This window comes from Sinohyriopsis cumingii, chromosome 16 (assembly GCF_028554795.1).
Source record: "Sinohyriopsis cumingii isolate HCF-2022 chromosome 16, ASM2855479v2, whole genome shotgun sequence".
Taxonomy (NCBI): domain Eukaryota; kingdom Metazoa; phylum Mollusca; class Bivalvia; order Unionida; family Unionidae; genus Sinohyriopsis; species Sinohyriopsis cumingii.
Genome location: NC_142976.1, coordinates 52138165 through 52162043, shown reverse-complemented (window position 1 = coordinate 52162043; position 23879 = coordinate 52138165).

Here is a 23879-nt window from a genome sequence, read left to right as displayed (position 1 = left end):
GGATCAAAATGAGTCACTAAATGTTCTAAGGAATAGCCCAGGCTGCGATGATGCAGAAAATACACACAGTACTGTCCACACACCAAGGAATCTGTGCCTTGTAATTTCACGTTATTGAATCGGGTGGTTTGAGCATTTCTTCTCATAAAGTCGATGATATCGTCTTCCAAAGGGGGCAATCCGTACGAATCGAAATATTCCACACATCCTTCTTGAGGAAAGTAGACGGCTACCCAGTGGGTTCCTGGGAGATGACTATCGTCCGTGTTGATCACGTAAGCTTGATGGTCTTTAGGTTTGCGATGAGGGAGTTCATCTTTAGCACAGACGACAGGATTCCAAGAAGCCGTATACGAACTGTGGTTCAAAAGGTAATAAAGTTCCCAGGTATCCATTGTTTTGTGTTTGTTTTCTTCTTCACAGGTAATAATACGTCGTCAATTCGATCCTGACTTTTTGCTTGAAAATGTCTGACGAATAAACGGTTATTCGTTCTGTTTCCTCACTCTGATTCAGGAGAGCTTCGATACGATGGATCTCTTGAGTGGTTAATGCTGGACAAGAATGTTCACGCAAGTCTTTATACCACTGGTGCAACACGTCTTTGTTCGAGATGAGGCTCCAAGCTTCGTCCAGATACTCGTCCAATTTTTCTTCTTGACTTAACATCAGGCATTTATCGTGTTGAATTTGACTGGGATGATCGTTTTGACATCCATAGCAATTTTTCTTGATCAATTCCGTCATTTTGTCGACCAAGTGTTTGGCAAAACAGGAGACTAAATGGGCTTCTTGTTCTGGCCATCTTAACTTCATCAAAACTTCTTCGTCTTTGTCTTGAGATTCTTCTCCTTCCACGGTCTCCTTACATTCCATCTCCAAAGTTTCTCCACTAGGTAAAGAGGGATAACAGTCTTCCATGGCTTTCTAATAATCTAGAATGACTTCTCTCAAACTGTTGATTTCTATGGTATTATCGAATTCTGCATACAGGATGACGTTCACTGTCTGGTCCAGTGGCTTTGCAAACTGAAGTTCCACACGAATCTGGCCAGATTTTATAGGGTGGAAATGTCCTTCGTCGCTGCCTTGGTCTGGAGTGAAATCGAAAGCCCACAAAGCATAGCCTCCTGCATAATCGTCATACTCAATGCCGTGACTGGTGTTGGTTCCTAACTGACCGGTGGCTTCGTACAGGGACAAGTACGATCTCAAGTAATTTTTGTTCTTGTCACTAAAGTCAGGTTCGAAAGGTCGGGTACACAAGGTCTTGCCATCGCGACTGACTTCGACTTTCTTCACAAAAAAGTGTTTAAAGTTGAAAGGATTTTGATTGAAGGCTCCGTTGAAGGCTGAATTCGTGACCATACCAAGGATCAAACGTTTGGGTAACTGTCCTTGGAACAGATGATCTTCGGTTATGGATTGTAGTCCAGCAGAAATGGTGAACGTTTTCACTTCCACACGTCGGATGGGATACTTGGCAGTCGTTCTGCTCAACGTTTGACTGATGTCGTTACCCACTTTGGGTAACACTTCTACGCGTCGTACGTAGAGTTTGGCCTCTAAAATTTTGCTTTTAGGAATGCCAGTCTTATCAGAATCAGCCAACAAATGGAAAGCGGTACTGTTGCGATTCAGTCTCAAGCGAACATTCACCCCGTTCAGCAAATATTTCTCTTGCAACCACATGTCCAAATGCAAACGATCCATCAGTTCTAAACTCCTCTTGTCTAAGATTTTCTCTTCTCTTGACTGAAAGCCGGAATTGCTTCCATCTAATGCGTCGAACTTGCCCGCTTCGTCAGGTTCCCACAGCACACAGGCATTGAGATGAGTATCCTTGGCATCTATTCCGTACGTCAAGAGATTTTCCAGGTAGGCGCGGTAAGGGTATGTATCCATGCTGCTGCTGACTAGTTTGTTATTCAAGTACAAGTCCACTGAGCTGAACAAGGAATGCATGAAATTGTTGACGGGAGCTATATTCTCAGTGTCTTCTACTCCAACACCATCCTTATCTAGAACTTGGACTTTCAAGTACAAGTAACTGCTATTCAGATCGATGTAATCTTCGGGCTGTCCTTTGATTTCAAACTCGATGGGAGCGGAATCGATCAGTGAGGAGACGGGATTAAATTCCACCCACTGAGATTCTTGCATGGTCATCATGGTGGGGGGCATGGCAAACAGATCCAGTTCCGTCTTGGAACAAGCGCAAGACTCTCGGTGCATCATTTTGTTTTGTGTTTCAATAATCGAAAACGTCTAAGTCTCGAACGGTTCTTCTTTTCTTGGCCTTTCTCGCTTGAAGTCTGGTGAAAGGGTGTTTTCTTCTTCGTCGTCTCTTTCTGCCTTGTCCTTGCTGAATGCCTGACTCGGTAGCGTGCAGGGCATTTATAGGTGTGTCTCGTTGGCCTAAAATGTCTTTACCCGTTTGCAGCAAGACATTTTTGCCAGCCCTCATGAAGGCTTCTTTAGGGTTCTGTTTGTCGATGATGACATTTTGGAGAAATTCTTTGCCTTGCGTCAGTGCCGCATCTTTCAAGGCGTGCAATCCTCGTGTCACCATCGGTTTTAACACCGGGGCCACCGAACGAAAGGCCGATTTTAACATGTCTCCTAAACCGTGTCCTCGCTGTCGAGCCACCCCTTGGTACACTGGATACATGACTTGCTTACGAGTCGTGAGAGAACCGTTTTCGAAAATGGAGTTTCACCGTGACTTTTCCTTTGGTGAATGGAATATTTTGTCCCAAATCTCCTTTTATAGTAATGTTGACCGTGTCCAAATACGACTTGCTGACCGGCAAATAGTGAGGATGGACAAATTCGCGGTGGACGTGGTAAGTGTTTCCACCTTCCTCGTCAGCGTTCGTGGCAGAATCCACTTTGAAAGGAATGACACGCAGTAACGGCACGGAGGTGTGTCCCACCACGTTGTATTCCACCACATCGGAGTACACAAAGATCAAATTCAGTCCTTGGTTCAGTTCTACCGGGGTACGAAAATACTGGCCAAAAGTCACGTTGTCATAAATGACTGGTAATTCGGGTGGTGTTTTTCGTTCTAAGTTCTTCCTCAGTTCCATGTCCCCGCCCAACATGTCAAACAATTCAGGACAAAATATAATGGAGACGATTTTACTTCGCTCAAATTTCATCAAGAAGCGACGAGCTACTTTGTGGTACTCCATGGTGACACTTTTGTTCCTGAAATTGTCCTTCTTAAAAACTTCCCCAAACACACCATTAAACTTGGAGGCTATGGCGCTGACCAAATGATGACCACTGAAATAATAGCCTGGGAGAATGGACAAGTTGTAGGTCCACGTTTTAGTTTTCTCATCATAGGTTTTATTGGTATATGTGCTACTACTAGTCTTATTCAACTCCTCTTGCAATGGTTGGTCATGAACTTCTACCTTAAAAGTATTTTGATTGTTAATGACATTGAGGACTTGGGTCGGGTGAATCATTTCCACTAAAGCCACTTCCCAATGGGCTTCGTGATCTAAGGGGATGGCTTGAGGTAATTTGGCCGTGTAACAGCACAACGTGTTGTTGGGAAACACCTCCATGGAACTGTCACTGGGTAAGGTTAAGTAAAATTGGTTTTGGTGACTCATAATTCCAGAGTTCTGTGGCTGTCCGAGGGGATATTACTGGATGTCAGAGGTGTGTCTCCGCCCAAAATGGGGTTCTGGTTGTGGCTGTTGGAGTGGTGACTGGCACTGACACTGGCACTAGACACAACGTTCCCGTTCGAGGAGAATTTCAGGGAGGGATTGGGAAGCAGGTAACCGATGCAACTGCTCAATAAAATGGTCCACAATTGTTTGTCTCCTTGTTGCAAACTCAAATTGGCGATGGCTGCCCCGATGACACAATACACCACGAAGATTTGGCAGAAAAAGACGATTTGCGTTTTAGGCACACGTTCTCCACACCACACCCACAAGGGTTGTTTTTGTAAATCTTGCACAGAAGAACTAGGGGAAGAAGGACTGGTCGACGTAGCTGCGTCTGATGTGTGAAAGGGCATGATGGTCACTTCTTCTTTTTATAGTCGATGACTTGCGAAGCGTCGATCCAAGAATCGAAACTGGGTGGGTATCCTTTCCAACGTACTTTGACTTCTTTGACACGTCGTTTGCCCACTTTACGGGTACTGCGTTCGAGAATGCTTTCGATGTCGTACACGTCGTCTTCTTTTTTGGTGACACGTTGTAACTCGGGCAAATAAAACGTTCCTTTGAGTACTTCTCCGTTCATGTCTTCCAATTTATAGACGGCAGGATGACGGCCATGTACTCGTCCAGTGACGCGAAACAGTTCGGTCGTCCAGTTAGGTAAGTAACCTTTGTCGAAAGTGCGTTTGGTTTTGCCAATGCGCACCCAATCTCCTACGGTCAACTCTCCACTTTTCTTGGGGACAGCCCTCGTCGGGGACGTACCGAACAGGCGCTCGAACACCAGCACTTCGTTGTCGGGAGTCACGTCTTGCGGGGCACGTCCGATGCTTCGATGGTAAGATTGGTTGTACGCTTGCACCAGGTGAGGTAAGATGTCGATGTACTTCAGAGTGTGGTGATGCGTAAAATATTTCCACATGCGTTCTTTCAAAGTGCGTTGAAAACGTTCCACGATGCTGGCTTTGGTTTCGGGATTCTCGGTGGTAAAAAAATGAATGTCACGTTTCTTTAATTCTTTTTGGAAAGCTTGGTTCAGAAATTCGGTGCCTTTGTCTGTTTGCCATCGAAGAGGGCGACGACCACTTTGTTTCAACACCCGTTGCAGGGCTCGCACTAACTCGCTGCTGGATTTGGAAGTCAAGGGTACGACCCAGGCAAATTTGGAAAAGACGTCGATGACACAAAACAAATATTTGTAACCACGATTGTAGCTGGCCAAATGAGAGACATCGGCTAAATCGGCTTGCCATTGATGATCGATGCCTTCCACTCGGGTGCGACTTCTGGCAAACTTGCGTCGAATGGGTTTGTGCAAAGTGTAGGTAGCTTGTTCTTGTAACCATCGTTGCACTTGAGGTAAACGGAGACTTTTCAGTCGCGTTTTGGCAGCACGATACAATTTTTGAACTCCTGCGTAACCTGCAGGATGGGAGGGATCGTAGTAAATGCTAGCTAAGACTTTTTCCATTTTTTGTGTTTGTGTGTTAATAAGGCACCCACTCTTGGAAGAGGCTACTCTTTTTCTCTTGGGGTATTTTCTTGGATTGCAAGGCTTTGCGTGTGCGACCGGCAATAGGTGTCGAAGAGGAGGATGTCTGAGCAGGGGATATCGGTTCTTGTTTCACTTCTGTCTTCACTTCTGTCTTCACTTTCTTTTTCTCTTGTGATGAAGAAGGGGTGGCCATCATCTTTTTAATCCATCCAATTCTGGAGGTAGGTGGTGTTGTTAACTTGCGTACTTTTTCGGGTGGAGTTTGAAACCCTTCTTCTTCTTCTTCTTTTCCTTTTTCTGTCTTGGTCACGGGTAGTGGTGGAATTGGTACTGGTACTGGTGATGGTGCTGGACTTTTCATCAAGGTCTTAAAATCTTTCAAAGTGGGTAAAGCTGTTTCGTCTAAAGCTTTCTGGTGAAAGAGTTGCAGTCGTTGCAAGAGTTGACCGTACTTTTGCGATTTTTCTGTTTCGGACAAATCTTGGCGATCCATCAAGGATTGCAATTCGTGTTGTAACTGGGACATCTCGCTCAAATTGGGATTGGGAGGTAAATGCCGGGTGCGTTGTTCTTGCCACCGATGGTATTCCATCCATCGTTTGTAAGGCACTAAAGCTAGTTTTCGTCCTTCCATGGGGTTGTCAGGGGTCGATTCTGAGATCTTGGGACTTTCGAAGGCCTTTTTATCTTGCTCCCATCAGTCCTCCCAACATGGTTCCCAAGACTCCTTTCAGTATGGGGCCTAGCAAGAGAGGCAAAATGCCTCCACGTTGAACCAACATCTTCTTTTTTTGACGAATGGGAATTTTCTTTTGAACCATTTGGCGAAGAACGTGACGATGTTTGCCTAAGCATTGTTTCTCGTGTTTGGACAAAGGGATCGTGCCTTTCAAAACGTTCAAACAACATTCGCACACGGTATCGATGACCTCTTTGGAGGCCGTTTGAATGAGTTTTTTTCGTAGGGGCGAAGAAGCTTTGGACAGGACAGATAACATGTCCCCATGTTTAGCTAAACGTGGTGGCAGTCCTTTCCTTTTCTTTCCTTGGGGTTTTCTGGAGGGTGACATTTTTGCTTGTGGGTTCCGGGACATTCACCGAACAGACACTAACGTCGATGACTTAACGCACACCCTTTTATCTTTTTTTTGGGACTATCGCTTTGTCATAAAGGTGACAATGTTTTTCCCAAAATCGCCAAGGAATCCTCCCCTTTGTTGACGCCTCTTTTTCTTGGAACGACTGTGTCTTTTCTTAGGGTAATGTCGATGCTTGGCTAAGCGCTTTGTCGGATGACGCGTCTGCCTTTGTCTCTTTCTTTTGTGGCTTCTTGGAGGTGACATCTTTTTTACAAGTTCACTGATACCCCGACTTGGTCACAGGCTCTTTTTATACTGGAACGCGTCGCCACTGATTGTCTTTACGTTTTATCAGTTTGAGGACAGGCATGACACGTCGTGCAGGGGTACGCAACGGACTAAATCGAGCCAGTTCTTGCTTGGACAAATCCAGTAAACTTTGTAACATGCCCGATCTTTCTTGGACTTTGATTTTGGGAGAAGGTACTTTGTGAGCAGCAGCCACTGCCACTAAATGGGAGGGTCCTGCCACTGGGGAAGTTCTTTTGGGGGTCATCAACGGAGATGTTCTTGGTGTGATCAACGTCTCCAAGTACTCTTCAGTTCTGGGTGTCATCAACGGAGAAGTGGATGAACGTGAGGATGCCGGAGACGCAGTCACTGCCGTGGTGGCAGGTCGTGGTTTGCGAGTGTAAGGTTGCGTCCTGGCCGAAGTGCCTCTCTTGCGACTAGTTTTCTTCTGTGGACTTTTCTTTTTCTGGGGACTTTTTCTCTGTTTCTTTTTCTGGGGGCTTCTTTTCTTTTTTCGGGGTGGTGTCTGGTAAGAGGAGGGTCCTGCCACTGGAGAAGTTATTCTTCTTGGGGACCTGGTCTTTTTCTTTTTCTTCTTGGGGCTTCGTTGGACTTTTGTCTTGGGGATAACTTTGGGGGCATTAGGATCCCATCTTAAGAGTGAGCGAATGATGACCCCTCCTAGAGTACCGCTCCCTCCAGGTTTCAAAATGATTTGTTTTTTGGTTTGAGTGTCGATGCGGGGATCGGCCAGTTGGACCAAAGCGACTTTGTTTCGATCGAAAAAGCGTTGGGTTTGATGAGGAATCTGAATGATTCCTTGGAGTAATTGACGTGCCGTCACCGTGAACCATCGTAAGACTTCTTTGAGACTAGCTTCTAAGACACGAGCTCGTGTTTGTGGATCTTTTTCTCGACTGATGCCATACAAGGCACGAATCAATTTGACGGGAAGATGCGACTGAAGGGACGTCATGTTCACACTGTGTGAGACAGACGAAAAAGGGTCTGAGGTTTTTATAGATTTTTTTCATGGGGAGTGAAATGAAGTCGAGGACGGAGACGTGTACAGGACAGGCCCTCCGTCTTGGCACCAGTGGTGAAACAAGTGGGTACGAAATCGCAAATCCTCGGGGGTCGTAGGTTTCAAATCGACGAGTAAATAGGCGTGTGGAGTTTGAGTGGCATCGTCGTACGCCTGAGTCAGCCAAGGCGTTCCTAACTGTTTGGCTAAGACTTGCACTTGCGATTTATCTCGAGGGCTTTTAAACAAGACCACGTAATGCGCATTGAGACTGATGGTGCGATGGGCTTTACTTTGTTGAAACAAATTTTGGGTGATGTAAACGACACTGGCATTACGGTGATGCCCTTTGCGCGTGAACCACAATTTAATTTCTTCTTCGTCTTCTCCTAACATGTCGTCGAAAATGACCAAATGGGTTAGACGGGAGTCAGAGACGATGCCGTCGTCTTCTTTAGGAATGCCTTCCACAAACACGATGGAATCGCCTTGACTTTCTCGCAAGAGGCTGTACGCCGATTGCCACTCTTTGTAACACCACACGATCCGTTGAGGGGGCCGATCGATCAAATGATGTTTATGTTCGATCAAACGTTTGACGAATTCGGTTTTGCCTGAACCGCTAGGTCCAGCAATGAGCATGTTAAAGGGATGGCGAAGATACAAAGCCTCCCAACTGGCACGATCTAAGTGTTCGTCGATGACTTTGACAGTAGAGGAAGAGGGAGCAGAGACAGCAGAGGTAGCCATGGTATGAGAAATGTCACTTGTGACACGAAAAAACAAACAAGACAAGAGTTTATATACTTTTTCAGAACACGTTTATTGAATGTTTCAAATATGAACACGAAAGAGAAAAATACATACAACCCAAATAGTGATGTACAGGAATATAAAACACAGCAAAGCGATCAAAGTGGAATATAAACAAGTGTCTGTACAACATGTTTTGGGTAACCAAGATGTCCTAGGGACAGTGTGTAATGTTCTTACAGTCTCTACATGAGGTATTGTCACACAAGTGTCCTCCCGGAATGACCTTTCAGGCATGTCCATGACAGTCCTGTCCTGAAGCGAGTGGTTGTTCTCGGTGACGGGTTCTTCTGGCACCGTCACTAACACAGGTTGAAAAGTAACTTTTTTCCTTGAACAACTCTTGTGCATACTGGGCCACTTCTTGGGTCCAAGCCTCAAAACCCCCCTTTTTCCAGTCACGAACATCTGTCCAATGAGGGTGTAAGTCACAAGCTACACACACATCGTCATACACGTCTTGGGTCGCTAAAAGTTGACGAATCTTTTTTTCCTGTTGAGGTCGAGAAGTATCCAGATGAAACCGCAAGGCTTTGAGCAAAAGGAGTTTTTCGTGACCATTTAAGGCCATGGAGGTGGTAAGTACTGATCGTAAAGAGTCCACAAAGAATCGGCTGGTAAACGAAATCCCAGAAAACAAGTCACTAAGACACACACCACTTGTCGTCCCAAATTGAATGGATACAGTTCTTGTAATAATCGATGGTAATGATCCACGGTTTGAATATGGTCATTGAGTTCCTTCCACGGAATCTGTTGGATGACATGTGACATAAGTCGTGGCATGGCAGCCTGTTTTTATAGTCTCTTTGTTTCGGAAACAATACACGTACTTTCTAGCCAGAGATCTTCGTTCTCCAGTAGGGAATCTAAATCTTGCATACTGTAACCGAAACTTCAGAGTTCGTTTAGAAGTTTCCTCTTCCTCTAAGTAGATTCCACGTAAAATATGTTGATAATCCTTTAACTTGTCTTCCTCAATGTATTGCTGTAGGTGAATCTCGAAGTAACCAAAATAATGAACATTTCGATCATTCACTAACTCAAAGTGTTGAACAAGGTCTGACCACTGAAACAATTTCTGACGAATCAGTTCTCTTATACCATTCAGGTACCAGTGGTTAAAGATCTGGTGACGTAACGGATGCAATTGTTCTTTACGTTTGACTTGTATTTTCACCAGCTCTCGGTAAATGCGTTCTCTCAACTCCACAGGCAAAGCACGAATGTTCTCTAGCAAAGTATCCATGAATAGGTCATACTAAATCCTCTTTGGTCTGACACAAGAAATGTACTCTTTGCACAAACATGGTTTCACTTCAGTGTCGAATTTAAATCGTTGAGTCACTAATCTACACATTACAATTCGTTCAGAAGTTTCCTCTTTCACCAAGTTGACATTGTGTTCAAGATGTTGGTAATTCGTTAACTCTTCCTCTGGAATTCGATGCAGTACGTTTACAATGTAGTAGATAAAATCGTCCATACCAAACCATTCCTTTTTATAACCAGGAGGTCGTTGATCAATGTCTGTCCAATGGAACACTTTCAATTGAATCAGTCCTTGTATAGCCTTCAGGTACCAGTGGTTCAAACACCGGTGACGTATCGGATGCAATTGTTCTTTACGTTTCACTTGTATTTTGACCAGTTCTCGATAAATGCGTTCTCTCAACTCCACAGGCAAAGCACGAATGTTCTCTTGTAAAGTATCCATGAACAGATGATTATGGTAAAAAAGTTACTTCAATGTCTCGGTCCCACTAAAGGTAAGTAATGACAATTCGGTGACCATCGAGCATGTTCTACGTAGGCCGAATCTTGCGGTTCCCAGTGGTGAAGTGACACACTGCAACTGAAGCACTTGACTTTATCTCCTTCGCCCAAGTAGAAAAATCCGGCTCTGGCTAATTCTTCGGGGGTCGGTCCTCCCAGATACTTTGGCCATTTTCCTTTGAACGATTGAAGACGATTTTCAAAGTCGCAGTATTCCGACAAACGCACAGGAAACGAATATTCGTTTTTCACAGGTTCGTTTCGATGAGGGTTGAGTGACATGGGCAGGAGTTTGCTCAGGGCTGGATGACATCCGTAGGGAGGTAAACGTGAAGGTCGACATTCCCCTTTAAAACGAAACCCAGTAAAATGTCCAAGAGGACGAGCAGCATCGCTTTCGCATCCCTCAGGTTTGACACGCACAGCATCACTTTCCATGACAGGGGCGGTGAGAACAAAGTTCCCATGATGCTTTACGGCATCGCTCAGGTCACAACGTACAGCATCGGTCCCATCGCAAGGCTCACAATCGCACTCGTCTGCAAACTCCGTTACGCAATTACAATGGTAACCACATGGACAATCGCAGTTTCCTTCCGGACATTTTCCGTCGCAATGCATGGGTCTTATCCATCCAGTATTAGTCACACTAGAGGAAGATACAACTTTTTTACAATCCCCAAACTGGAACGATGTCTTTTTCAAAGTATTCATCTTGTTCGCTCGGTCTTGGTAGTCCCAATGAACTATCGATCTTGCCTAGGGTTCCTTTTTATATACAGACCAATACCGATGTGACCGTACGGTAAGGTGAAATGATTGGGAAGTCGAACTCGCTTCTGGTACACGATTTGATAGACTTTTTCCAAGGGCCGACTGACGATGTGGTGAGTGGGTAAACGTACAATTTTGTTCGGTTGGGAGGTGGTCACTTTAAAGTTTCCATCCTCTCCCGATTGCAAGGCTTCTTTCAATACCCCAAAATTGACCACTCGACTGGTACGATAATTCAGAGTCAGTCCTTTCACTTTGCACGTCGTGTGCACTTCTCCTTGTTTGTCCCGGTATTCGTAGCCGTAATTTTTGGGACCGCCACTGACGAAACTTAGAATCTTGTCGTCGGGATGCTCGTCTGTCCAGGCTCCTAAACGGTCTCCTTCGATGTTAGGGTGATGTTGAATCGGGTGATGGATGTAAATGCAACTGTCCGTGTCAAAGTACAGGACGCGTTCTTCTAACAGTTCTAAAGCTTCGTACAATTTTAAGCGAGCATGGGCTGTCACGTAAGCCGCAATGATGACATTTCCAAAAGGGTCGTCTTGCACAAAGTCCAGATCTTCTTCGTAATTGACCAAGATCAAATTCTCTCGAACGACGTCCACGTGTTTCATGTATTTGGTTTTGTCGTGAATCATCTGGAAGTAGCGGGAAGGTTCTGTCAAATATTCCGTCTTGGGTAAACACGGTCGTTGTGCCATTTTACTCCACAAGCAATTTAACATCACTTTGGCAAACGATCGCCTGCCTTCGTTTTTCTCGATGTGGTCTAAATTGATGCCTTCTTGTTCGTAGTATTTCTCTTTGAATTGTATTTGGTCTTCGGGAGTGTGACACCAGGAAGGATAGCCGCTGGCTTCTTGCTTCAGTTTCAAAAAGGCATCCACGTAGTCTGCGAAAATGCCTTTCTGACTGGGATCACCCTTGCAATACTGTTGTGTCTTGGGAAAGTGGCAAATTTCGTACACTTCTAACAGTTGGTATCCCATGTCCAGAGCTTTGAACAATTCTACGCTGACCCAGGTTCCCGTCAAGGCCGGTTCTTCCTGACTGTGCTGACAAGGTTGATCTTGGTTGCACGTTTCGGCACAAGTACGGCACAAGGGAAACATCAATTTGCCTTGACAATGGTGAGGTAAGACGGGATGGTATAGGTTCGTGGGAGGCAAAACTTTACACTTGATCAAGCCTTCGTATTGTCGAATGTTTTTCAGGTCGATGTGTTCCGTTAACAATTGCGGGTGCCCTACAGGAAAGCGACAATATTTGCACACGTAGGGATACAGCGAACACACGTCCAAGTATTTGATTTCTTCTCCTATCTCTTCGTCGGCTTGGTACAGCAAACAGGTGGCATTGGTCCTTCCTCCGTACAAACTATCCCTCGGGTTCAGCGGGTCCATGAACTGGTAACTTTCCACGAGGCGTTTAAACTCGGGATCGGTTTTCATACGGTGATCGTACTCGTGTTCCCACATTTCCACCACTTGGTATCCTTGCTGTTCTAACTTTAGGCGTCGCTGACAAGTGTCCTGGTACAAGTCTTCCATGGTTCGTTGCAAAAACTGATTTTTAGTGTCACGGTCAGGGTAGCAGACGGGACATCCGTGAAATAAGCAACCGTTAAACTCGTACACGATCTTGGGGTTTTCTAAGTCCCAACCATCGACCGAATACGTTCCGATGGTCTTTTCGCCCCCTCCGTTGCGGGCATGCTGAATCCACTTGTCTTCCTTGTCGCACAAGTAATGTAACCAACGTAGGGCTTTGACCGAGTATTGACGTTTGACAAAGTGGGTCGTTTGAGGGCTGATGACAGCCACGGTGTTTTCAGGCATGAATCGTTGTCGATACACTAAGGAACACGCTTTGGCAATGGTGCAAGCTTCTTTCAAAGGATCGACCCCTCCGTGTTCCATGAACAGTTCTCGAAATTTTCCACAGCAACGCCGTAAAATGTCCACGTCGGAACGACAATACTTTAGCATTTCTTCCTGAAAGTCGAAAGGGTCCGAGGCGTGAATCTGGTACCAAGCGTAGAAAGCTTCTCGTTGTTCGGTACGCATGTTGTCGGGGTCGTAATAGTGAGCCTCAGGTAAATGGGGTAGAACGGCGTGTTGATTGGCTTCCGTATTGAAAAAGTGTGGAAAGTACCCTTTAGCCATTTCTGTCATTCCAAACGTTTTAGGCATTCGACTCAAAGGCATGGCCAAATAGCTCATCGAATCTTTAAACTGCACTTGTCCCACTTGCATGAAAATGATTTTGGCTCCGTTCAAAGTCACTTTAGGACGCTCGGTGCCTTGTTCCGTATAGTATCTGAGAAGAAACTGTCCATCGTATCCGGAAAAATTGTGAGCCATCACCGTGGCATGACGATGACAATCTCCGTAACGTTCGATGTCCTCTTGGCTCCACGTCTTGTCGACGGGGTCTAAGACCCATTGGGCAAAATCGGCTAACGTGTTCGGTCCCCGAAAGATTTTTTCACGTCCTCCAGGAATCTTGCTGCAGTGAGGGCAATGACTGAAGATAGGTTCTTGAATGCACTTCTCGCACGCTCGATGAGCCACGCAGAAATTAGGGATGTGAATGCCAGTCTCTTGCATGCATTCGAAATCGAAAAAGATGAAATTGCCTTTCTTCTTGTGACCGTCCTCTTTCTCTGGTGGGGGTTGGTATTTTTGCACGTAACATTGGTGTTCCAAGTCCACGATGTGGTGACAAATGTGACATTTTTTCTTTCCTCGACATACGTGTGCCTTGGCATTGTTGGTAAGTATGCCTTGTCCACACGTAGAGCACAATCTCAGGAGTTGACAAGCACATTTCTTCTGTGAACCTTGTGTTTTCAAATGTTGTTGGTAACAGGTAGGGCTGACAAACGTGCGCAGACAAGTGGAACAAGGCACTGGTTCTTCGCTCAGACAGGGTGGAGAGGCCAAACATCCTGAGCATTTCCATCCACAATGTTTGTGTTGCTCTCGATTATTATAACCATAGTCACATTTCTCACAGTAATAACCGTATCCCAGGAATCCGGTGATACTGGTAATGGTATCGAAATGGTCATCGTGATGATAAACATGAATGTATTTTCCGTCCTTAAAATCTTGGCCTCGAAACAATAGAGGCCCGCGCATTTCTTGAGGATGCACTTTCAAGGTGTAGCGTGGAGCTAGGGCATCTTGCAATTTTTGCATCTCAGGAATGTCACAGGGTGTGTCTTTGGGCAGTCCGGCTTGTTGTAACAGGAGTTCTGCTTCGTTTCGTTGTTTGGCTCGGTCGGAACGTTGAATAGTGTCCCAGGTTCTTTTCCATTCTACCGTGTCGTTCTTGTTGGCATAGGTTCGTCCCACCACGATGGCACGGGCTAAACACATCTGGTCTTGAGGGTTGTTAATTCGGACGAGACTCTTTTTGGTGTTGCGAAGGTCGTCCACCAATAACATCTTTTTGCGTCCTGTCCCTTGAGGAGGAGAGACGTGGGTCATGTCCAGTGTGGCTTTTCCATCGGTGATGTCAAACTGGTCATTAGATTGTTGTACGTGTTGAATCTTGTCCATGACTTTGGAAGCGCTCAATTCTGCCGGGGTGCTAAACTCGATCCAAACAGGGGATTTCAAACCGTCGTGTTGTATGGAAAGTCTCAAGCGATCGTCTTCTTTGGGTTGACATTGTTGCTTGAGTGCAGTGAGCAAAGAATCCCACACCTCGGTGATGAACACTTCTGCTTTCTCTAACGGCACTTCAGCCTTGAAATCTTTAAACTTCACCGTGTATTTGTAAGCCGTGGTTCTAAATTTTCTAGAGGAGCGCTTTTCCGTCTCTCGAATGGAATAGTACTTTTCAGGGTTGACTAAGGGTGGTGAACTTGGTTTAGAGGGTTCGGATTCTGGTTCACTCATGTCCTCTTCAAAATCACTGGCATGAATTTGTGCCAAGATTTCAGCCCTGGTACGAGGCGATAGATCACGTCTCTGCCTCTTACTTTCTTCTTCTTTCTTCTCGAATGAATTAGATCGTTTCATCTTGAAAGCAAAAAGTCAAATGACTCAAGTTCAAACACCATAAACTACTTTATAGTCATAGCAGACCAGCGTATATAAAAGGGTGTGTGTCTTGTCCTTTCACTATTCATTTCACTCTCAAGCCGAGCACAACGATGGAAGAGACTAACCAGATGGAACGTTTCGTCAGAGCTTTGCGAGGGGTCATTAGAAAATTCTCTTCAGACCAGCCTACGGACTACTCTCCTTCCTTTAGAGATAAAAGTCAAGATACTTGCTATATCTGTCAGAAGAAAGGGCATTGGTCTTCAGAGTGTCCAGACCGTCAAAAAAGAAAAAAAACAGGGGATAAAAAAGACAAAAGTCAAGATACCTGTTATTATTGTCAAGAAAAAGGACATTGGTCTCCAGATTGCCCCAAAAAGAAACAAGAGGAGTCAGAAGAAAAGAGGAATTCTTCAGAAGAAGAGAGGGGTTCTTCAGAGGAAGAGAGTGATTCTTCTGAGGAAGAAAGCAGACAGGTGAAGAAAAAGAAACAGGAGAAGAAAAGAAGAAGGGAAGAAAGTGAGAAGGAAGAAGAGGAAAAGAGTGTGACAGTGAAGAAATTCAAAAAACAGAGAGACTAAACAAGGAGAAAAGAGGAAATCAATGAACTTTTTATTAGAGTGTTGTGTTTTGAATTGTGAATTGGATTGTAAAAAATGGAGAAAAGAATAAATGAATGATATAAGGTAAGAGTCTTTGAGTTTTGATTTTAAAATAAGAAGCTACACTCACGCACTCATACACAGACACGTACTAAAAGGGTAACATGGGTGGGGTTTATTTTTTTTGAGTTATTGGCAAATTGAAATTGTATTTCTTTTCGAGAAATGTGGGTGGCCCTGAAAAGGGCCTTTTTTTCTTTATGGTGCAGGGGTGAGTTTAAGCAATCAATTTTAACTGCCTTAAGCCTTTGCCACGGCCAAGGCCTACTTCTGGACTGCGTAATGATGATAATGATTGGGTTGAAATCACTAAGGGTGGTACGGTAGGCTTAGTCACAGGGTTGACATGTTTAGCTCGGGAAGGTCGTATTCTCTTCGGTCGTGATAAAGAAGTCTGATACATTTGTTTCAGACTTCTTAACTCCGCTAAAATGTCCAACAGTACCGTGACCGTTTGATTTTCACCCTCTTGTTTCTTTGCTGCTACTTCTTCTTGCTGTTGTTTTTTTCTTACCTCTTCTTCTTGTTGCTGTTGCTGTAGGAGAAAAGCCTGTTCCGCTTCCTTTTGTCGTTGTATAAATTTCTCCAATTCTTCTTTCTGTCTCTGTCTAAAATTCTCCACTTGCGGTAATGAAGAAGGTAACGAAGGTTCCGGAACAAATTCTTGCGAGGAGAGAAAATCCACAAAATCCCAATTCACCTCTTCTGAAAGTAAGTCAGGGTTCCCTTGGGCGGTCTCCCCTGCTGGTGCACCCCACTGGATCGTTTTCTGAGTTTCCGTCATGTTGAATCACTATCGCATAGATTGACTGCACACAAGCGCTAGCGAATCTATATTGACTACGTGACGTCACAGACTGCTCTCTTCGGATTGGATGCGGGCTGACTGAATTCTGTAACGCGTGTTCGGATTGGTGAATGAACTCAATCCGTTTCAATCCTTTCTGTCCCTATAAATAAGCGCCGTTCACTGCATTGATTCACCTATTCTCGGAGCCTCAACATGTGGACCGACGTTGAATCTTCAACCCTTGTGTCAACGATGATGTTCAGGACGGACATGCTCATGTATGTCCGATCCAAGTGGACCGTTGTCTACAGGACCAACAGCGGCCTGTGGATAAGAAGAGTCTATATAGAGAGACAAGGTTGCCTCAAGAGGACTCTGATGTACGGCCCTGCTGTAAGACGAAGTTTGAGGAAAAGAAGATGTCGCAAATGCCCTTTATGTTAAGGGCATATTAACATAAACCAAAGGCCCTTTTCAGGGCCAGCCATATTTCTCGAAAAGAGATAGTCTTTGAATTGCCTACCCCTTTTTTTAAAAAAATTTTTTTAAAAAAAATCCCATGTTAAATTCCCCTTGTCCCTAGAGTGTCCCACGATTTATTCCCATGTTAAATTCCCCTTGTCCGTAAAGTGTCCCACGATTTATTCCCATGTTAATTCCCCTTGTCCGTAAAGTGACCCACGATTTTTCGCCATGTTAAATTTCCATTGTCCGTAAAGTGTCCCAGGGGTGTTTTGACTGGAATTTCCATTGTCCGTAAAGTATCCCACCTTACTACTGTCAAGGCACACGTATGTTCAGGAAAGAAAAAATGTCACATTTGTCACCACATCGTGGACTTGGAACACCAATGTTACGTGCAAAAATACCAACCCCCACCAGAGAAAGAGGACGGTCACAAGAAGAAAGGCAATTTCATCTTTTTCGATTTCGAATGCATGCAAGAGACCGGCATTCACATTCCTAATTTCTGCGTGGCTCATCGAGCTTGCGAGAAGTGCATTCAAGAACCTATCTTCAGTCATTGCCCTCACTGCAGCAAGATTCCTGGAGGACGTGAAAAAATCTTTCGGGGACCGAACACGTTAGCCGATTTTGCCCGATGGGTCTTAGACCCCGTCGACAAGACGTGGAGCCAAGAGGACATCGAACGTTACGGAGATTGTCATCGTCATGCCACGGTGATGGCTCACAATTTCTCCGGATACGATGGACAGTTTCTTTTGAGATACTATACGGAACAAGGCACCGAGCGTCCTAAAGTGACTTTGAGCCAAAATCATTTTCATGCAAGTGGGACAAGTACAGTTTAAAGATTCGATGAGTTACTTGGCCATGCCTTTGAGTCGAATGCCTAAAACGTTTGGAATGACAGAAATGGCTAAAGGGTACTTTCCACACTTTTTCAATACGGAAGCCAATCAACACGCCGTTCTACCCCATTTACCCGAGGCTCACTATTACGACCCCGACAACATGCGTACCGAACAACGAGAAGCTTTCTACGCTTGGTACCAGGCTCACACCTCGGACCCTTTCGACTTTCAGGAAGAAATGCTAAAGTATTGTCGTTCCGACGTGGACATTTTACGGCGTTGCTGTGGAAAATTTCGAGAACTGTTCATGGAACACGGAGGGGTGGATCCTTTGAAAGAAGCTTGCACCATTGCCAAAGCGTGTTCCCTAGTGTATCGACAACGATTCATGCCTGAAAACACCGTGGCTGTCATCAGCCCTCAAACGACCCACTTTGTCAAACGTCAATACTCGGTCAAAGCCCTACGTTGGTTACATTACTTGTGCGACAAGGAAGACAAGTGGATTCAGCATGCCCGCAACGGAGGAGGCGAAAAGACCATCGGAACGTATTCGGTCGATGGCTGGGACTTAGAAAACCCCAAGATCGTGTACGAGTTTAACGGTTGCTTATTTCACGGATGTCCCGTTTGTTACCCTGACCGTGGCACTAAAAATCAGTTTTTGCAACGAACCATGGAAGACTTGTACCAGGACACTTGTCAGCGACGCCTAAAGTTAGAACAGCAAGGATACCAAGTGGTGGAAATGTGGGAACACGAGTACGATCACCGTATGAAAACCGATCCCGAGTTTAAACGCCTCGTGGAAAGTTACCAGTTCATGGACCCGCTGAACCCGAGGGATAGTTTGTACGGAGGAAGGACCAATGCCACCTGTTTGCTGTACCAAGCCGACGAAGAGAAAAGAGAAGAAATCAAATACTTGGACGTGTGTTCGCTGTATCCCTACGTGTGCAAATATTGTCGCTTTCCTGTAGGGCACCCGCAATTGTTAACGGAACACATCGACCTGAAAAACATTCGACAATACGAAGGCTTGATCAAGTGCAAAGTTCTGCCTCCCACGAACCTATACCATCCCGTCTTACCTCACCATTGTCAAGGCAAACTGATGTTTCCCTTGTGCCGTACTTGTGCCGAAACGTGCAACCAAGACCAACCTTGTCAGCACAGCCAGGAAGAACGGTCCTTGACGGGAACCTGGGTCAGCGTGGAATTGTTCAAAGCTCTGGACATGGGATACCAACTGTTAGAAGTGTACGAAATTTGCCACTTTCCCAAGACACAACAGTACCGCAAGGGTGACCCCACGCAGAAAGGCATTTTCGCCGACTACGTGGATGCCTTTTTGAAACTGAAGCAAGAAGCCAGCGGCTATCCTTCCTGGTGTCACACTCCCGAAGACCAAATACAATTCAAAGAGAAATACTACGAACAAGAAGGCATCACTTTAGACCACATCGAGAAAAACGAAGGCAGGCGATCGTTTGCCAAAGTGATGTTAAATTGCTTGTGGGGTAAAATGGCACAACGACCGTGTTTACCCAAGACGGAATATTTGACAGAACCTTCCCGCTACTTCCAGATGATTCACGACAAAACCAAATACATGAAACACGTGGACGTTGTTCGAGAGAATTTGATCTTGGTCAATTACGAAGAAGATCTGGACTTTGTGCAAGACGACCCTTTTGGAAATGTCATCATTGCGGCTTACGTGACAGCCCATGCTCGCTTAAAATTGTACGAAGCTTTAGAACTGTTAGAAGAACGCGTCCTGTACTTTGACACAGACAGTTGCATTTACATCCATCACCCGATTCAACATCACCCTAACATCGAAGGAGACCGTTTAGGAGCCTGGACAGACGAGCATCCCGACGACAAGATTTTAAGTTTCGTCAGTGGCGGTCCCAAAAATTACGGCTACGAATACCGGGACAAACAAGGAGAAGTACACACGACGTGCAAAGTGAAAGGACTGACTCTGAATTATCGTACCAGTCGAGTGGTCAACTTTGGGGTATTGAAAGAAGCCTTGCAATCGGGAGAGGATGGAAACTTTAAAGTGACCACCTATCAACCGAACAAGATTGTACGTTTACCCACTCACCACATCATCAGTCGACCCTTGGAAAAAATCTATCAAATTGTATACCAGAAGCGAGTTCGACTTCCCAATCATTTCGCCTTACCGTACGGTCACGTCGGTATTGGTCTGTATATAAAAAAGGAACCCTAGGCAAAATCGATAGTTCATTGTGACTACCAAGACCGAGTGAACAAGATGAATACTTTCAGAGAAACACAGAACAAGTTGTTTAGAAGGGCACAATTCAAGTGTGAGGCTTCGGAAGTGGAATGCGATTGTGAGCCTTGCGATGGATACGATGCTGTACCTTGTGACCTGAGCGATGCCGTAAAGCATCATGGGAACTTTAGTGCCCCTACCCCTGTCATGGAAAGTGATGCTGTGCGTGTCAAACCTGTGGGATGCGAAAGCGATGCTGCTCGTCCTCTTGGACATTTTACTGGGTTTCGTTTTAAAGGGGAATGTCCACCTTCACGTTTACCTCCCTACGGATGTCATCCAGCCCTGAGCAAACTCCTACCCATGTCACTCAACCTTCATCGAAACGAACCTGTGAAAGACGAATATTCGTTCCCTGTGGGTTTGTCGGAATACTGCGACTTTGAAAATCGTCTTCAATCGTTCAAAGGAAAATGGCCAAAGTATCTGGGAGGACCGACCCCCGAAGAATTAGCCAGAGCCGGATTTTTCTACTTGGGCGAAGGAGATAAAGTCAAGTGCTTCAGTTGCGGTGTGTCACTTCACCACTGGGAACCGCAAGATTCGGCCTACGTTGAACATGCTCGATGGTCACCGAATTGTCATTACTTACCCTTAGTGGGACCGAGACATTGAAGTAACTTCTTACCATAATAATCTGTTCATGGATACTTTACAAGAGAACATTCGTGCTTTGCCTGTGGAGTTGAGAGAACGCATTTATCGAGAACTGGTCAAAATACAAGTGAAACGTAAAGAACAATTGCATCCGATACGTCACCGGTGTTTGAACCACTGGTACCTGAAGGCTATACAAGGACTGATTCAATTGAAAGTGTTCCATTGGACAGACATTGATCAACGACCTCCTGGTTATAAAAAGGAATGGTTTGGTATGGACGATTTTATCTACTACATTGTAAACGTACTGCATCGAATTCCAGAGGAAGAGTTAACGAATTACCAACATCTTGAACACAATGTCAACTTGGTGAAAGAGGAAACTTCTGAACGAATTGTAATGTGTAGATTAGTGACTCAACGATTTAAATTCGACACTGAAGTGAAACCATGTTTGTGCAAAGAGTACATTTCTTGTGTCAGACCAAAGAGGATTTAGTATGACCTACTCATGGATACTTTGCTAGAGAACATTTGTGCTTTGCCTGTGGAGTTGAGAGAACGCATTTACTGAGAGCTGGTCAAAATACAAGTGAAACGTAAAGAACAATTGCATCCGTTACGTCACCAGATCTTTAACCACTGGTACCTGAAGGGTATAAGAGAACTGATTCGTCAGAAATTGTTTCAGTGGTCAGACCTTGTTCAATACTTCCAGGCCCCCGATGATTCACGTGTTGATCATTTTGGTTACTTCGAGATTCACCTAGAGCAACCCATTGAGGAAGACGAGGTAAAGGATTACCAACATATTTTACGTGGAATCTACTTAGCGGAAGAGGAAACTTCTAATCGAACTCTGACGTTTCGGTTACAGTATGCAAGATTCACATTACCCACTGGAAAACGAACATCACTGGCTAGAAAGTACGTGTATTCTTTTCGAAACAAAGAGACTATAAAAACAGGCAGCTATGCCACGACTTATGTCGTATGTCATCCAACAGATTCCGTGGAAGGAACTCAATGACCATATTCAAACCGTGGATCATTACCATCGATTATTGCAAGAACTGTATCCATTCAATTTGGGACGACAAGTGGTGTGTGTCTTAGTGACTTGTTTTCTGGGATTTCGTTTACCAGCCGATTCTTTGTGGACTCTTTACGATCAGTACTTACCACCTCCATGGCCTTAAATGGTCACGAAAAACTCCTTTTGCTCAAAGCCTTGCGGTTTCATCTGGATACTTCTCGACCTCAACAGGAAAAAAAGATTCGTCAACTTTTAGCTACCCAAGACGTGTATGACGATGTGTGTGTAGCTTGTGACTTACACCCTCATTGGACAGATGTTCGTGACTGGAAAAAGGGGGGTTTTGAGGTTTGGACCCAAGAAGTGGCCCAGTATGCACAAGAGTTGTTCAAGGAAAAAAGTTACTTTTCAACCTGTGTTAGTGACGGTGCCAGAAGAACCCGTCACCGAGAACAACCACTCGCTTCAGGACAGGACTGTCATGGACATTCCTGAAAGGTCATTCCGGGAGGACACTTGTGTGACAATACCTCATGTAGAGACTGTAAGAACATTACACACTGTCCCTAGGACATCTTGGTTAACCAAAACATGTTGTACAGACACTTGTTTATATTCCACTTTGATCGCTTTGCTGTGTTTTATATTCCTGTACATCACTATTTGGGTTGTATGTATTTTCGTCTTTCGTGTTCATATTTGAAACATTCAATAAACGTGTTCTGAAAAAAGTATATAAACTCTTGTCTTGTTTGTTTTTCGTGTCACAAGTGACATTTCTCACACCATGGCTACCTCTGCTGTCTCTGCTCCCTCTTCCTCTACTGTCAAAGTCATCGACGAACACTTAGATCGTGCCAGTTGGGAGGCTTTGTATCTTCGCCATCCCTTTAACATGCTCATTGCTGGACCTAGCGGTTCAGGCAAAACCGAATTCGTCAAACGTTTGATCGAGCATAAACATCATTTGATCGATCGGCCCCCTCAACGAATCGTGTGGTGTTACAAAGAGTGGCAATCGGCGTACAGCCTTTTGCGAGAAAGTCAAGGCGATTCCATCGTGTTTGTGGAAGGCATTCCTAAAGAAGACGACGGCATCGTCTCTGACTCCCGTCTAACCCATTTGGTCATTTTCGACGACATGTTAGGAGAAGACGAAGAAGAAATTAAATTGTGGTTCACGCGCAAAGGGCATCACCGTAATGCCAGTGTCGTTTACATCACCCAAAATTTGTTTCAACAAAGTAAAGCCCATCGCACCATCAGTCTCAATGCGCATTACGTGGTCTTGTTTAAAAGCCCTCGAGATAAATCGCAAGTGCAAGTCTTAGCCAAACAGTTAGGAACGCCTTGGCTGACTCAGGCGTACGACGATGCCACTCAAACGCCACACGCCTATTTACTCGTCGATTTGAAACCTACGACTCCCGAGGATTTGCGATTTCGTACCCACTTGTTTCACCACTGGTGCCAAGACGGAGGGCCTGTCCTGTACACGTCTCCGTCCTCGACTTCATTTCACTCCCCATGAAAAAAAATCTATAAAAACCTCAGACCCTTTTTCGTCTGTCTCACACTCAGTGCGAACATCACGTCCCTTCAGTCGCATCTTCCCGTCAAATTGATTCGTGCCTTGTATGGCATCAGTCGAGAAAAAGATCCACAAACACGAGCTCGTGTCTTAGAAGCTAGCCTCAAAGAAGTCTTACGATGGTTCACGGTGACGGCACGTCAATTACTCCAAGGAATCATTCAGATTCCTCATCAAACCCAACGCTTTTTCGATCGAAACAAAGTCGCTTTGGTCCAACTGGCCGATCCCCGCATCGACACTCAAACCAAAAAACAAATCATTTTGAAACCTGGAGGGAGCGGTACTCTAGGAGGGGTCATCATTCGCTCACTCTTAAGATGGGATCCTAATGCCCCCAAAGTTATCCCCAAGACAAATGTCCAACGAAGCCCCAAGAAGAAAAAGAAAAAGACCAGGTCCCCAAGAAGAATAACTTCTCCAGTGGCAGGACCCTCCTCTGACCAGACACCACCACCACCCCGGAAAAAGAAAAGAAGCCCCCAGAAAAAGAAACAGAGAAAAAGTCCCCAGAAAAAGAAAAGTCCACAGAAGAAAACTAGTCTCAAGAGAGGCACATCGGCCAGGA